At 39.1% G+C, this 16,892-nt stretch overlaps 1 long non-coding RNA gene across 1 annotated transcript in view; it reads left to right on the forward strand.

Annotated features, from left to right (window-relative positions):
* Positions 1 to 16,892, forward strand: part of LOC114570420 (uncharacterized) — a 52,000-nt gene that overhangs the window by 12,700 nt on the left and 22,408 nt on the right. The window lies entirely within an intron of this gene.

Here is a 16,892-nt window from a genome sequence, read left to right on the forward strand (position 1 = left end):
GCATCTCTTCTCAGTGGTAAGTAGATTTGCGAGTCATCCGCATAAAGATGGTAGGAAATACCATGTTTTTTTAAAATATTTCCAAGAGGGAGAAGGTATAAAGAGAACATTAGTGGTCAAAGAACTGAGCCTTGAGGGACTCCACAGAGAAGGGGAGCTATAGATGATGTAGAGTCACCAAGTTTTACAGAAAAAAATCGGTCAGATAAATACGATCTGAACCACTGCAGGGCAGTATCATGGATGCCTACACAGTGTTCTAGGCGAGAGATCAGAATAGTGTGATCAATTGTGTCGAAAGCAGCAGTGAGGTCTAAAAGCACAAGAATAACTGAGTCCCCACGGTCTGTAGTTGATAAAAGATCATTAAAAACTCTTAAGAGTGCAGTCTCGGTACTATGAAAAGCTTTAAAACCAGACTGAAAAATTTCTAAAATACCATTTGTATCCAAATAGGATTGTAATTGTGCAAAAAACGTTTTTTCTAAGATTTTAGAAATAAAAGGAAGCTTTGATATCGGTCGGTAGATAGCTAAAATGGTAGAGTCCAGATTTTGCTTTTTAATTAGAGGTACAACAGTTGCCTCCTTACAATAAGCTGGGACAATTCCTGAAGTCAGACTGCTGTTTTTTGGACAGTTGGCCCTATAGTTGTCCAGACCTCTTTAAAAAGGCGAGGGGGGATAATGTCGGTAGGACATGCTGAATCATGGGTTCCAACTTGATAATGGGCTGTTTGTTCTGAGGTTTCACACCCAAAATGAAGAAGTCAAATACGCCAACAGAACAGTTCAAAGTGTAACTTTGTTGGTGCACGGTAGGTTTGTTCTAGGGACATGAGGTTTTTTCAACATGCTATACTAGGACTTTTTTCGACATAATATACTTAGACTTTTTTATGACTTTTTCAACATACTACACTAAGACTTTTTGTTGACATACTAAACCTTGACTTTTTTCAACAAACTATACTATTATTTTTTCAACATACCATAAAATTACTTTTTTCGTCATACTATACTCTGACTTTTTTTTTTTTTTTTTTTTACTTTTTTGAAAAACAATATCTAATAATTACTTTAATAATTTCTGTCCTTAGTAATGTTAAACAATAAATACAACATCAAATCAGCTCCTTTAAAGTTTCACATATAGCTCAGTGTGATAACTACCTGTTGATCTGTCTGAAGATTGAAGGGTGTGGGTTCAAACCCTTGGGGAAGCATTACATTTTAAAGTCTAAAACAGTTTGAAGTGTAACTTTGTTGGTGGCACGGTAGGTTTGTTCTAGGTAAATAAGGGTTTTTCAACATGCTATACTATGCCTTTTTTCGACATACTATATTATGACTTCTTGTGACATTTTTCGAAAAACAATATCATGAGTATCATTCATGTCCTCAGTAATGTTAAACAATAAATACAACATCAAACCGAAGACTTCCAAGCTTCACATATAGTTCTGTGTGATAAAAACCTGGTGATCTGTCTAATGATTAGAGGTTGTGTGTTTGAATCCTGTGCAGAGCATTGTATTTTAAGGTCTAAAACCCAAAATGAAGAAGTAAAATATGCTACAAACAATGGTGAGAGTGTCAGGTAAGATGTGTTGTGGCCCAGTTAGCTCAGTTGGTAGAGCAGGTACACATGAAGGTCCAGGGTTTGAGTTTGAGTCCAACCTGAGATATTTTCCTACATGTCATCCCCCTCTCTCTCCCCTTTTATATCTATCTGTTCTTTCCATTAAAGGCTAAAATGCCCCCCAAAAAAAAAAAAAAAAAATAAGCTGGGTCAGTGTGATATAATGCTACTTGGAAGACCCCAGTGGTCATGGGTTCCAACCTGATAATGGCCTGTTTGTTTTGAGGTTTCACACCCAAAATGAAGAAGTCGAATAAGCCAAAAGAACAGTTCAAAGGGTAACTTCGTTGGTGGCACAGAAGGTTTGTTCTACGCACATACGCTTTTTTGACATGCTATTCTAAGACTGTTTTATGACTTTTTTTGACATGCTAAACTATGACTTTTTTATGACTTTTTCAACATACTATACTAAGACTTTTGACGACTTTTTCTGACATACCATACTATGACTTTTTTATGACTTTTTCAACATACTACACTATGAATTTTTAATGACTTTTTTCAACATACTATACTATGACTTTTTCATGACATTTTTCAAAGTACTATTCTATGACTTTTTATGACTTTTTTCAACATACTATATATATAGACTTTTTTATCACTTTTTTTGACATACTATGCTGACTTTTTTCAACGTACCTTTTTTTTGCACAGCGGCTCAGTGGTTAGCAACTCTCCAACTACACCAGCAGGTAAGTAGTTTAGACGGTGACCCTTGGTTTGATACCCAGTCCAGGCTCTGCCTTTTTGTGTGGAGTTTGCATGTTCTTCCAGCTTTCTTTGACATACTATACTATGAATTTGTATCACTTTCTTCAACATACTATACTACAACTATTGAATTGAACATACAGCTTTTGTGTTATCACTGTTTAAGTTTAGTGCTTCTTTATGGTTTTTCTGCGTTTTTAAGGGCATTTTGGATGACGTCACAACTACAGTGCAGTGGAGAGATAAAATTGTTTTAACTTGCTCTCACGGCCACAATTTTTACTTCTCATACCCCATTTATACATCAAAACGTAAATATACCATTTAAGCAATATGACTTGTACATTTCGCTTTGGATTCTCCAAATGACAAGAGTCCCAAGCATTCCTTCATTGACAGCCCTTGGAAAACATCCTCAACATTTCTGGACGAAAGCACTAGTTTCTTAAATTGTTGATATGCCCACATTTTTTTATCCACACAAATTATATACCAATACTTTCACAAATGCTTTCAGGCGCTCACGGTGAAGTCATTATATTGACGACACGTATTGTTTAGGCTTTTTTGAGGCTTCTTTGATGGGAAGTTTAGCAGGTAGTTTATAAACAGGTGTGATAATTAAACATCAAAGCCAGGGCAAAGTTTGATTACAGCTGGAAGGACCAGTTGCTGTTCTCCTATACCAAGACATCACACTTTTACAATTACAGACAGTAATATGAACAATAACAACATTACAATTGATTTATATTAATTATGTATACAGTATATTATGCATATTTGTGTATTTATAATAACATTAATAAATGTATTATTTATATAATATATATATATATACACACACACACACACACACAGTTTTAGAACACCCCAATTTTTCCAGGTTTGTATTGAAATTCATGCAGTTCAATGTCTTATTGTACTCTGAAATGAAAGAATAGAATAAATGAATAATTTAAGTTAAAAAATAATCATGGAATCAATTTATAAACCAAAATGTATTCTAAATGTTTGACTCATCAAAGTAGCCCCCTTTGGCAGATATAACAGCTGAACACACTCGTGGCATTCTTTCTACAATGGAAATCAAATATTCTTCAGAAAGTTCTTCCCAACTCTGTTGCAAAAGTTCCCATAAATGTGTGGCACTTGTAGGTTGCTTTGCTTTCACTTTTTCCGTACAAAAATACTGCGTGATCAACCGAAGATTTCAAATTTTGATTAATCAGTCCATAGCACCTTCTTCCAGTCTTCAGTAATCCATTGATGATGTTTCTTGGCCCAGGCAAGCCTCTGTTTCTTATTCTGACGTCTCAGCAATGGCTTTCTCGCTGCAACTCGACCTATCAAACCTGCAGCTGGAAGTCTTCTCTTTACAGTTGAAACTGAGACTTGCTTATTACGACCACTATTAAGCTGTGCTTGAAGCTGTTGTCCTGTGAGCCGCCTATCACGCAAGCTGTTGACTCTCAGAAACTTGTCTTCTGATTCTGTTGTGGCTTTGGGTCTGCCAGACCTCTTCCTGTCACAGTTTCCCCCAGTTTCTAAGTGCCTTTTGGTGGTGAAGAATACTGTACTCACTGACACCTTGACTTTCTTTGCAATTTCTCTGTAGAAAAGACCAACATTCTTAAGTGTTATGATGTTCTGTCTCTCTTCCATTGTTAATTACCTTTTTCCTGTCATTTTTATAGCAACACACTACGTTCTGCAGTACAATACTGTTCAAATAATGCTCACGAGGGTACGGTACCACAGTGTGTTCCAACAATACTTTTATACAAACAGAGGGTGTTGCAAGTAATCCAGACAAGTTGGAACACCTGTGGGAATTGGTAGCACCAACTTTCAAAGCTTGATCAACCTCCATTGCTGCAGAACAGCTTTACGTTGTTAACCTATTTCTTGTTCCCTGAAAAAGGCCTTTTTGTAATATACTGAAATGTACATTATTTTTCAGTTTTGGGTAACCTAGACTTTTTTTTAACCTCAGGCAGTTCACCACTTACCTTTCTACCATTTCAAGCTATTCATTGGACTTGAACTGCTAAAATTTCAATAAAAAACAAAAAAAATGTGGGTGTTCTAAAACTTTTGACCAGTAGTGTATGTGTGATATATAAAATTCATACTAATTAAAACCATTCCCACGTTTCCATCTATTCTCACTACTTCACCCTCTTCTCACGCAATTATGCCAGCGATCCAATTTAGCTTTAGCAACTTAGCTTTTCAGCATTCAAGCATTTTCTGCAGGAAATGCATTTTCTAGTTAAAATGTATATGCTTTATATGGGCTAAATACACTTCTTCACGTCTTAAAGGCTTCTTCAGAAAAAATATCCTTCATTGTGGAACTGACCTTAAAGGGAGATTTTATCAACCGCACTTCTGTTTAACTCGAGAAAATGTACTGTACATTTGTGGCTGCAGTTTACATAACCCATTTAACCATTTTATATGAATCATGACCACCTGCCTAATGAGAATCTCTGAGAGCATGCATGTGTAACTTAGCTTATTGGCTGGGTGGAAGCGTGAGTCAGTGAAGGATTGGTAGTTATGTGTTCATAGCCTGAGGTAACCTTTACCCATTAAACTCTCAATGGTTTGGCTACAAAACCCTAAAAAATGTGTGTCAGGCTTACTCTGTTTCCTAGAAGAGGAATAAGAACAGAGACCAGAATTGGACAGATGTGTGGAAACACAAACTTTAAACGCATTGGCGTTCATATTTCTTTACTCTAACACCTGGCTGCAGCCTGGAGTACATTTGACGACCCCATCTAACCCAAATCCAAGCTCCTGTCTGTTTCCATTGGAAGATAGTAGAGACAGAGGGAAGGAGGGGTGCATAGAAATTGGATGGTGTGTGGCGGGCAGTAGGGTTGGCAGGGATAGCAACAATGAGCTCATGTTGGCCCTTCCCATCTTGGCTTGACTTTTGCTTCATTCCCGAGGGGCACGCAGTACAACGAGATTTACGGTGGGGTGTTTAGGGCCCCTTTGTTGAATTCCAGTGGGAGGGACCTTGCATTGCTAGTGGAGTGCACAGGCAAAGTGGATCAAGACAGTAAAAGGCACACAGTGCCCAGCCCACAGCGCTGTTTGTTTTGGAAGCGGGCATATGTCTACGGGAATTAACAAACACATCTCAGCTGAGCCAAACTGAAGGCGCTCAATCCAAAAATGGTACTCAGCAGACGTAGAGGTCAACAGATGTTAGATGTGTAAATATAAACTATTTACTATTTACTATATGAGTCCTATTTGGAAACACTGCATGATTGTTTGTTTGTTTACTGTATAAGTATATGACTCAGAGCAGCTTTGAGAGGGAGATGTTGTTCACCCCCACAGACAGCAAAAAGACTATAATGTGGGCCATTGTTCTGCATCCACATGAAGAGATCAAAAATGGGTCAAAAAGGCATTACAAACACTAAACAAAGGAATTTTCATCCTACGACACATGGGCCACGACAGCTACCACATAAAAGTCCCCAGTCAACTTTAACTTTCTGCCTCTGCAGAAAAGGTTTGGAACAAACCCCACAGTTTTAAGACAATACATCCCTGTTCGAAAGTGACAGTTTTCATGGTAATTCTCCAAAAAAGCAGGAAGAGAAAATGACTGCAGGGTCATTTGAGTGCAGAACCAACAAACACTTGAAAATTAAAAAAAAAATGTGAGGAAGTTTGCAAGTGTACAGAGAAGGTTCAGATCAGATGGTAGACAATTTCAGATGTCCTCGGTTGTAGGCCTGTTGGATGCAGTGAGTTTGTTCTGAATGCACATGCAAAACTTAAGGAAGTTGTCATTATTTATGCAAAAAAAAGAAATACTTATTCAAAGATAAGAGGTGTTTGCATAGATTGTACTGCAGGGAACTCAACAGGATAGGGCACAGGGCCTTCCTGTAATAGAAGAGAATAAAACAATGGGAAGGAAACAATGCTAAGACACACACACAGCCCAGCCTTACTGGAAGTACTACGACCTCTGATTTCCTTACATGACACGTGTGTGTCACCTCATGCCAACCAGAAATAATAGCAATTGGCAGGCAGACAAAAACAGACAATAGCTTGTAATAGATGCCTTAACAATAATGTGTACTGTGTGTAGGTGTGCTGTAATAAGGCAGGACATAACTTCAAAACCTCAAATTGACACTTTTCCTGTAATGTAGTCAATAAGGATTCTTAATAACACAGCCATGCATTTAATGTGACTGCTTTCATTCAGTATGCTAAGTTTTTTTAGTTTCAGCATATGTGAAAATAAGGTAGAGCAATGTACCTACATAGATTAAAACTTACTTACTTACTGTAATTGCTATTTAAACTGTGTCACTGTAATAAAACAGTGGAAACATCCAAACAGTTAGACACAGTGTTGCACCCCCAGTGTGTGACAGCATGATGAAGGCAAGTATTCAACACATACTTTTTTGGCCAGTCTGTGCAGGGTGACATGTGCAGAGGATGGGAGAATGCTGACATCTAGTGGATTATGGCATACTACCCAAAAACAGTGAGTTCAGGAGGAGGAGGAGGGGGGGCGTTGGATCAGTGTGACTGTTGCTTACATTGTGTGCCCATCTGGATGATTAATTACTCACCTACAGGCTCGCTGAATGCATAATGAGTTCATGATATAGGTCGGCCTATTAGGGCACATTTACCACTGTGTTAATTCTAAATGAGGTTGTTTATGGTCTACTGCTACAATTTGAGACAATTTAACATTTGTTATACTTGATATAGTCATGTTTATTTATTAGCAAAATGTATCCTGCATGATAGCAGCATGACTATGGAAATGTTAGTTGAGCCTCTTTCTGTGTACCCCAGGAAAAATAGCTGCTGTCCTTGTTTAAGCTAATGGGGGATCCAAATAAAATAAAAAAAAAAGTACAAGGATTCAGGTGAGACATGTAAGAAATAAAAAATGCTACAAGATTCTTAATTGTGCCAAACATCTTCCAGGAATGTTTCCACATTGGCCCATTAAATCCAGATTTAGAGAAAAAACACACTTTTTTGGTTCTTTGCGGCTTTATATAAGCTTGCGCAGAGAATGTCATAAGGATTCAGGTGGTGTCTTGAATCAAATTAGCGGCCATGCGTGTCATGGTTTATTGGGTTACCATGTCTCTGGGAGGCATGACGCCAATACAGCTGCTGCAACCACCCTGCATGATATTTCCAGGCAGCAAGAAAACATGAAGCTGTTTTTCACTGACAATTTACTCCGAGCCGTGTTTGCATTATTTGTTGGCTTCATTTACCCTTTTTTTGCCTCACGTTGACTGTGGTCACTGGCAATATGGTCGCGCTATGAAGGAACCTGCACTGTGGAGATAAGAACAAATTAGGCTTCCACATTAGTAATTTGTCATTTTCCTCGGAAATTAACCCAATAAGGCAGAGAGTGGGCAAGAGAGGGGGTGACAAAGGTGTAAAATAAAATAAAGCCATTTATGTGATGGTCTCACTGCCCTCTCTCCATTTCCCTTTCTCAAGTCAAGTCAACTTTATTTGTCAATTCTGCAATATGTGCCAGACATACAGAGGAATTGAAAATACGTAAGAAATATTTGCAAATAAAGATTTAAATAAAGATAAGTAATATATACAAATAAGTGGTTCAGCGTCCAACATTCTTGGGGGCAGAGAGGAGGGGAGGGAGAGAGGAGAGGGTGTTGAGCTTCCTGACAGCCTGGGGAATGAAGCTGTTCGCCAGTCTGGTGGAACAGACTTGGATGCTCCGGTACCGTCTCCCAGATAGCAGGAGGTTGAAGAGGCTGTGTGAGGGGTGGCTGAGGTCACCCACAATGCTGGTTGCTTTGCGGGTGAAGCGGGTTTGGTAAATGTCCAGTAGTGAGGAGAGTGAGACACCAATGATCCGCCCAGCAGCCTTCACTATGCTCTACAGGGTCTTACGGTTGGCAGTGCAGCTCCCGTACCACACAGTGATGCAGCTGGACAGCTGGTCTCAATGGTGCCCCTATAGAAGGAAACAATGGATGAGGGGGCTCTCTCTGACTCAGAGAAGTGTTGAAGATGTCAGTGAAGACATCTTTGAGCTCCTCTGCATGGTCCTTCAGCACACAACCAGGGAACTTGTCCGGACCTGCAGCCTTGTGGGTGTTGATCATAGAGAGGGTTCTCTTCACGCTGGCTGCAGTCAGACACAGAGCCTGGTCGTGGGGAGGGAGTGTTAGTTTTCGGTGGGGGCATGCTTTTGTGTGCTTCAAACCTGGCAAAGAAGCTGTTGAGGTCATTCAGCAGAGAGGTGTTGCTGCCGCAGGTTTGTAGTGCATGATGACCTGGATACCATACCACACCACAGGCTCCGTGCATCTCTGCTGTCTTTAAAATGTCTGGTTATTTTTTTTTGTGTCGCTGAATTTGGCTAACTTGATGCCATGAGACTGGTTGGCCCTTGCTGTTCTCAGGCCATCTATGTCCCCAACTTTGAAGGCATCGTTCCTGGCCCTCAATAGCCCTAGGACCTTTCCTGTCAGCCATGGCTTCTGGTTAGCCCGTGTTGTGATGGTTCCGGTGGTGGTTGTATCAACAATGCATTTGCTAATTTACAAGTAACAGTGTCCAAATACTCCTCAATGTCTGTATGATTGTTATAGGTAGCTGTCTGCTTAAAGGTGCCCTGCCACATGTATTTCATTACTTTGTGGTAATGTCTGAAGTCCTACCATGGACTCTGTAACATTTTTTGTGGAAAAAATGCCTTGGTTACCTTGTTTCAAGCCATTCTAGCCAGTTCTCATTAATATTCAACAAGCTAAGCTGTTTGAATCCAGTGTTGGTCATCTTACTTTAAAAAAGTAATTAGTTACAGTTACAAATTACTTCTCCCAAAAAGTAATTGAGTTAGTAACTCAGTTACCACATTGTCTTTTTTCCTGGGCATAGTGTGCATGTTACATAAACATTCTTGTCTTTAATTTCAATGAGCGAGAAGTAGTGCTGGTACTCCAGTTCAAGAACGCTACCTTTGAATTTCCCTGGCTCGTTGCTATTGTCACTGTCTTGTGTTTAGTGGTAGTCAGTGCGTGCGGTGAGACAGCATGAGCAGGGCATCCGCCCACCCAGCCAATCATCATCGCATTTGCAACGGTGTCATCATTCTCACCCCTGTTCTCTCCAGGCAGCTGGTGTGTAGCCAAAGCCTTTAAACATATTCCAGTCAGTGGTGTCAAAGCAGTCCTGAAGTGCAGCAGATGCCCTGTCTGGCCACACACGTATGCTTCAGAACTGGTTTGGTGACTTTTACCTTTGGTCTGTTTGCAGGTATAAATATAATAATAACTATTAGCATGACACTGATGTGGTCAGAGGGGTCGGGAGGGGGAAAGGCTTGTATGCACGTTTGTGTGAGGTGTAAACCAAGTCCAGGGTGTTACTTTCTGGAAGATGTTTGGCACAATTAAGAATCTTGTAGCATTTTTTATTTCTTACATGTCTCACCTGAATCCTTGTACTTTTTTTTTTATTTTATTTGGATCCCCCATTAGCTTAAACAAGGACAGCAGCTATTTTTCCTGGGGTACACAGAAAGAGGCTCAAGGAAAGGAAAAGTTCACATGTTGATGGAAATGGGGGATATCTGTGTGGTTGAAGTCCCCAGCAATGATGAAAAATCCATCTGGGAGGGCTGTCTGTTCCTCACTGATGGCGTTATAAAGATCCCAAAGTGCGTCCACTCTATCCGCGTTGTTGGTGGTGGGGGGAATATAAACAGTGACAAGCAGAATCATTGTTATTTCTCCCGGCTGATAGAAAGGACGGCATTTTCTCTTGGGTCTCAGCTGACAATATTGTGCAGCTTTAACAGTGAAAAAACAGTGAAAGTGGCACTTTTTTATTTGGAAAGGAAAATGTTTGGAGAGGAAAATATGTGATCCATCCTACTATTTATATTCTTTCTCTTAGCTTCTATTTTGATCTGCCTGTCTGAATTCATATATTCTTCAGTATTTTGTCACATATAGTTTTTATTTATACTGTAGAAACACATTTCTCTTTACAAATGTTCAAACCCTTCCTTTTCACCTGAAAGAATTTAGCATACTTTGTTATACTTCTTTTGTCAGCTGTTTTAAAGCTTTTTGATCCAAGTCACATCAAAAGTCTTAATCAGCAAATAGCCAAGTCAAAATGCAAGTCATTCAGGTTTCTGAATGATGAGCATTACAATTATGAAGTATTTAAGCCTCAACCTTTCAAAACTGAGCATATTTTACCTTCAAACTTTTTTTTTCAATGCATTTAAATGTAACTTTATATACTATTATTAGATTAAAATGTGGACCTCCTGTATGCCTACTACTGCACACTACTGGTCAAAAGTTTTAGAACACCCCAATTTTTTTATTTTTTTATTTTTTTTTATTGATTATTATTTTAGCAGTTCAAGTCCAATGAACAGAGGTGTCAAAAGTATTCACATTCATTACTCAAGTAGAAGTATAGATACTAGGGTTTGAAAAGACTTTTGTAGAAGTTGAAGTATCAACTCAAGCTTTTTACTTAAGTAAAAGTACTGGTTTCAAAACTACTTAAAGTATAAAAGTAAAAGTAATGTAAGGCAGAGATCTTCAACAGGGGGTCCTCAGAGTCATTGCAGGGGGGCCTCCAAATTATTGTAAATTTTTGAGTCTTTAAAAAAAAAAGAAAAAGAAAATGCCTTAACATAATTCCAACATATTATTAGCAAATATAAATTCCCACTGATGATAGGCTTACCGGCCTATAGGTAAAGTAGTCACTAAGATATCAGCCCACAGATACAGTTAATCCTAGATTTACTGTGCCACATACAGTATGTCACATACAGTATGTAACATTAAAATATGATTTATAAAATCATGCCAACAATTAATATTTTAATAGCTTATGAAAAAAGGTACGTAAGAAGGCTTTAGGTTACCCTAACAGTTATTGTAGGCCCAGTTTAATATGCAACTTAATTTCATACAATATGTAGGGGGTCCCTAGCCTCGTGAGACCGTCTTGATCTTGCGAGCTCCAGTTTTCCACTCGCAGATCAGTCTGGCATCTTGAGGCAGAGAACATTTGGAGCCGTTAGTCAAACGACCGGGCCAATCAGCGTTGGTTTTGAGGTGGGTTAGGTGGTGATAGACAGATGGTTTATCCAATCAGCTAACCAGTATTTTCAGACAGCGGTAGCCCTAATTCTGTTAGCCGCTCGCTAATGCTTTTTTTCTCTTGGATCCTTCTTTTGGAATATGGTCCGGGAACCTGAAATGGTGCCTTTTATTCCTAAATGCTCGTTACACAAACGGCAAATCTCCTTTACCGACATGTTGCTTGCATGCTGAGCTAACGAGCTATGCTTTGCCTGCAGCAGCAGGGGCGGGCTTGTGGTTGTATTTTCATACGATTCGTGGGTCTGATTGGTTGATTTGGCCCGTCTATCACCAACATAGGTGATAAACAGATGGTTCATCCAATCAGCTAACCAGTATTTCCTCCCCTTCCCAAAAGTTCTCCAACGGAAAGTTCCCAGATGGATATGCTGAGCAAATGCGAAGCAATCCATCTGGCGGAGTCAGGTTAGGGGGTCCCTGCTACATCTCACTTTAAGTTAAGGGGTCCTTGGCTTAAAAAACGTTCAAGACCCCTGATGTAAGGGGGGGAAATGCCGTTAAGGACAACAGCTTAACTCTAAAACGCGGGGACAAAATCATATGACTATAATAATGTTACAGTATATTAAAATCATACCTGCAAACTCAGAAGGGCTGAAAAAGGTGACACGTAGGCTACATCTCTTCTGTGTTTTTCAGACAACGGCAGCTACAGTCTGGTGTCAGACTCCTCTCCAGTGAAATATAGACACACTTTTACACCGTTTAGCTCTCAGCATTTTATCATGTTTACTCCATCTTCTAGCTAACGCTAGGCTAACCTGCTTCCAACTCTAGTGTTGACTAGCGTCCCGTGCGGCGATGTTCAGTTCCCTCTAACGTCTGTTTTCGGAGCATCGCGCAGGCACCTAAGGCACCGACATCCGTGTTGCTATTCGGTCCGGTAGATAACGGTCGTTAAGGCACCGGTGGCGTATTAGCACCGGGTCTGTACAGGTGTTATGGATCGCGTACAAACCAATAGGGTGTCGGAATAGCTATGTTTATACTTCTCATCCAACCACAATCAAATTCACTCTCTCCGGATGGAGCAATTTGGATAGGTTTTTTTCTATGTTTTTTTGAACGATGACTGACGAGCTGGAATGAAAACAAGCCAAACTGAAATATGAGTAACGAGGCTATTTTTAAAATGTAGGGAGTAGAAAGTACAGATAATTGCGTGAAAATGTAAGGAGTAGAAGTAAAAAGTATGCTGTAAAATAATTACTCCAGTAAAGTATAGATACCCAAAATTTCTACTTAAGTAAGGTATTTGTACTTCGTTACTTGACACCTGTGCCAATGAATAGCTTAAAATGGTACAAAGGTAAGTGTTGAACTGCCTGAGGTTAAATAAAAAGGCATATATATATAAATAGGCATATATAGGCATATATATATAAATAGGCATATATGATTAGTTAGAAAATATGGTTGAAACAAACCAATCACAGCAATACACTACACAAAATTCCAACCTGCATGAACATCAATGATTGAAATCAGTTACATGTAGTACCAGATAAATGTATGCTGCACTATAATAAATTGTGTGGTTAGGTTAGGTTACTTTATTGGTACCCATAGGTAAACTAGTTTTACAGTCTAAGAGGCAGGACATCCTTAAAACTTTGTAGACCACAACATAACATACAACACACAAAACATTAAAACATATAAAACAGGTAATGAAACGTAAAAGAAGAAAAAAGAGGAATAGAAAACAGTACATGACATGACCAGTGACACTGTACATGGTTGCAGTGACACTCATCAAAACATTCTGAACATAAAGGGAATAAATAAAATATACATTAAACTCATATGGAATCTGTGTACCATTATGTAATTGTTACATAGTCTATTATTTCAAGTCCTTATATTAACCACGTGCATCAAGTCGAGTCAAAGTTTTAGGTCTCAAATCCTATCAGTCCACTCTTCTCAGCATTTCCACTCTATGTTGTATTTATGCGTATGTGTGTCGCATGATTTACACATTCATCCTTGTGTGAGCTATACTCCCATTTCATCACTCACCTGAATAGCCCAAATATGCATCACAGGAAACAAATAATTATGACAACCCATGGCATCTTCAATTTTTAGAATGATCCAATTACTACCGGTGCTCACTTTAGCAAGGGACAGTCCTAATTAACGTTTCAAGTGGTTCCCAGGTAAGAGAAAACACATCTTATTCACGTTCCTCCAAGAAATGAGTCCCTCCTCTGCTTATGAGACCACTCAATCCTGAGACACCCCTCAATTGCGGAGCTAAAATGAAGCTCAAGTTCAAGATTTAAGTTGCTACCACAACAAGGAAGAAAGCTGGTCTGAAACAGAACGTGGAGGTTGGAGAATGAATCATTTGGACTCTTGTAAACCTGGAAAGAAAGGGTGTGAACATGTGAAAAAAATAGCTAATTTCCAATAAGAATATATATATATATATATAGACTACTACACTAGTCTATATATATACTAGTGTAGTATAGTAGAGCTACTGTACATCATTTAGAAATCCAGTATAGCTCTCAAATGTATGCTGTTGAGAGCTATACTAGATTTCTACACTAGTCTACACCTCTTCAGGGGTCGGTTATTTTTCTATAATTTCCCACAAAGCATACACCACAGTGTGCTGCATCTGTTTTAGAGCCTTTCATGTAAGAATTACAGGCTATATATCAAATAATAGTCTTGGTTTAGGATTACACATACAAAATGATCGTATCCCTGCAATCTCAGCCGTACCCTAAATATAGCAGCTAGATATCTATTGTTGTGTTTTATATGAAATGGAAAAAAAAAACATGGTCAATGTTAATGTGAGTTCACAACCCTTAACAACAGCTGGTAAGACTTGAAATGGCCCAATTCATTTAAAGTCCTCCTTTAAGAATAAATCTTTTTTATTGGGCTGTTCTTGAATGTGCTTTCATTTAAGGAAACTCTGTCAATACGTGGCACTCCACAAGGGCAAAATCGACTGTCTTACATTTAGTGAGAAAGATGGTTGCCCTCGACGCAGTAATACATTGACTTTTCTGTAACATCTGAGTCGTTGGCTGTTGAAAGAAAGCATTGACCTGATCGCAATGACTGCAGGTACACACTTGTTTCATACAGTAAAATCAACTGAGGAAGCTGTTTTGTTTATGCTTTACAGATTACACCAGCATTGTTATCAGTGATCACTTTAGAAAATGACATGGTTTTCAACCCTCACCTAAGGTAACGTTTTTTTTGTAAAATGATGTTGTACTGCATGTTGTATGGCCATATGTAATAGACATATGAACGCATTAGGGTCCAATTAACTATATGAGCTCCCACAGTGTGTGTAAGAATATGTAATAGATCATGTTAACCCCCTGATGGCAACAAATGGAGAAAAAGCTACAGTATATTGCTGATAGAGGTTTTTAGAGGCAAGCACTTAAAAATGAATCCAAATGTGTTGAGCAATCACGCAGAGAAGCTGAAAGCTTAATTAAGCTTGGTATCAGGGACAATTCAAATGTTTGTGGATGTTGATTTGACCATTTTGCCATTGCCGACTTGTGGAAGAGATTCATTGAGTAAGAGATTGATGGAGGATTGTTTCAGATTGAGATTGATTCCGGAAGGAGAAAGAAGTAAGCGAGCACGCTGCAGGCTAACGCTGGAAAGCCACGCTACCACACATAAAACACTATTGGAGAGAAAGACTGTTTATGATTATAGAGCTGTTTTCTTGTCTTCCCACAATACTACTTTTGTAAATACATCTTTTAAAACCTGAACTACACACCAAGGAGCGGTGGCGAAGGCAACGAGAGATGCTGGAACTGCTCGGAGCACGCGAGCAGGCCGTTGCTCCCGATTTCCGATGCCAGGAGGCCCGGCTCTGGAACGTGAATCAAAATGCGGCTGGGTGAAACAGTTTAACGCAGCACAAAGCCCCTCTAAAAGTAGGAAAGACACACTCATCCAGGCCAGCTTAGTCTCATTCTGATGTTAAACGCAATACGCAGGAAGAGGAGACAATATAATTAATATTACGAGGTATAGTAGCTGTGTTTTGTTGTTCAATGAGCCCAGGTTAGCCTTGTAACGGCAGAAAGTAATTCTGATGAAAACTGTGAGCCTAGAGGATGTTCAAGTCAAAATTACTGCACTCTGTCAATGACAGGGGCACAAATCAAAGAGTAATGGCTTAGCACCAAGTTTGGTGTTTGTCTGCCAGAGCGGATTGAATTATGTTCCATAAAAGTTTAATGGGATTTCAGCAGGCCTGATATATAAAAGGAGGGCTGCAAGAATGAGCTGCTGCTTTGGTCCTTCCTTAGCTCTCTGCTCTCTGTACCATCTGAGACAGGATTACTGGGCAGGATGCTGCCAAACAAACAGCTGAGTGGACACAATGTTTGGACAACCATGTCATGGTTTGGATTTTGATTCACTGACTGAGGCACGTTAAATCACGTTGCAAATCACAGTCAGGCAAACATAAGCACACCTTTTAATGCTGACGCCATGAACATCTTTAGCAAAAAGCTTTGCACTGCTTTCCCCCATTTCAGTGCTAAGTGGTGTAATAAGTGTGTTTAGTGAAGGTCCACGTCTTACTAGGGTCAAAAATTCCACTTAAAACACAGTTAGTCGAAAGTGCACCTCACATTTTGGCCTCCGACACCTAAACATTTCCGTGTTTAATTAGCTTGTTTTTTTTCACCGAGCCACTTCATGATCCACTTTTCCTCATATTCCAAAGGCAGTTTATCAATACAAAAACATCCACTGAATTGAGATTTCTTGGTAGTAAATAGTTTTCAGGTACGCATACTGAAGATCTGCAGCTGTGACAAAGTTGTCATTGATCATTTCCCTTTTAAATGCACTTTTAAAAAAAAAATTCCAACAGAAAACAAAGTCTATTTTGGAGGCTCATTCCCACCTTTTACAGCATATTACTCACAAAAAAAGGTAGTAATGCACTGAATATTTTGAACTCACTGTTGCAACATCTCCAATCGTTTAAATGTGCAAATATATTCTGAATTAATGTATCTTTTATACTGTTGCAACATTTTGGTCAGACATTTCTGAATTATTCTCAGACTGTCTTTGGCAATTCTTTACACAATTGCTTTCCTGTCTGACCTGACTCCTGATGTGCCTAATTTATATCCAGAGGCAGGCAGTCCCAAGGCACTGTGGCTATGTAATCTGGCAGACTTGTTGTTTAAGAATTGTATTGTATAGAGGACACATAAAACAAATATACAGACCATGATGTTTTAGATATTATCGCACAACAAAAAAAATCTTCAGGGCAATATGTACAATTTGATTACAGAGTGT

This window comes from Perca flavescens, chromosome 15, assembly GCF_004354835.1.
Source record: "Perca flavescens isolate YP-PL-M2 chromosome 15, PFLA_1.0, whole genome shotgun sequence".
In the NCBI taxonomy this organism is placed as follows: Eukaryota; Metazoa; Chordata; class Actinopteri; order Perciformes; family Percidae; genus Perca; species Perca flavescens.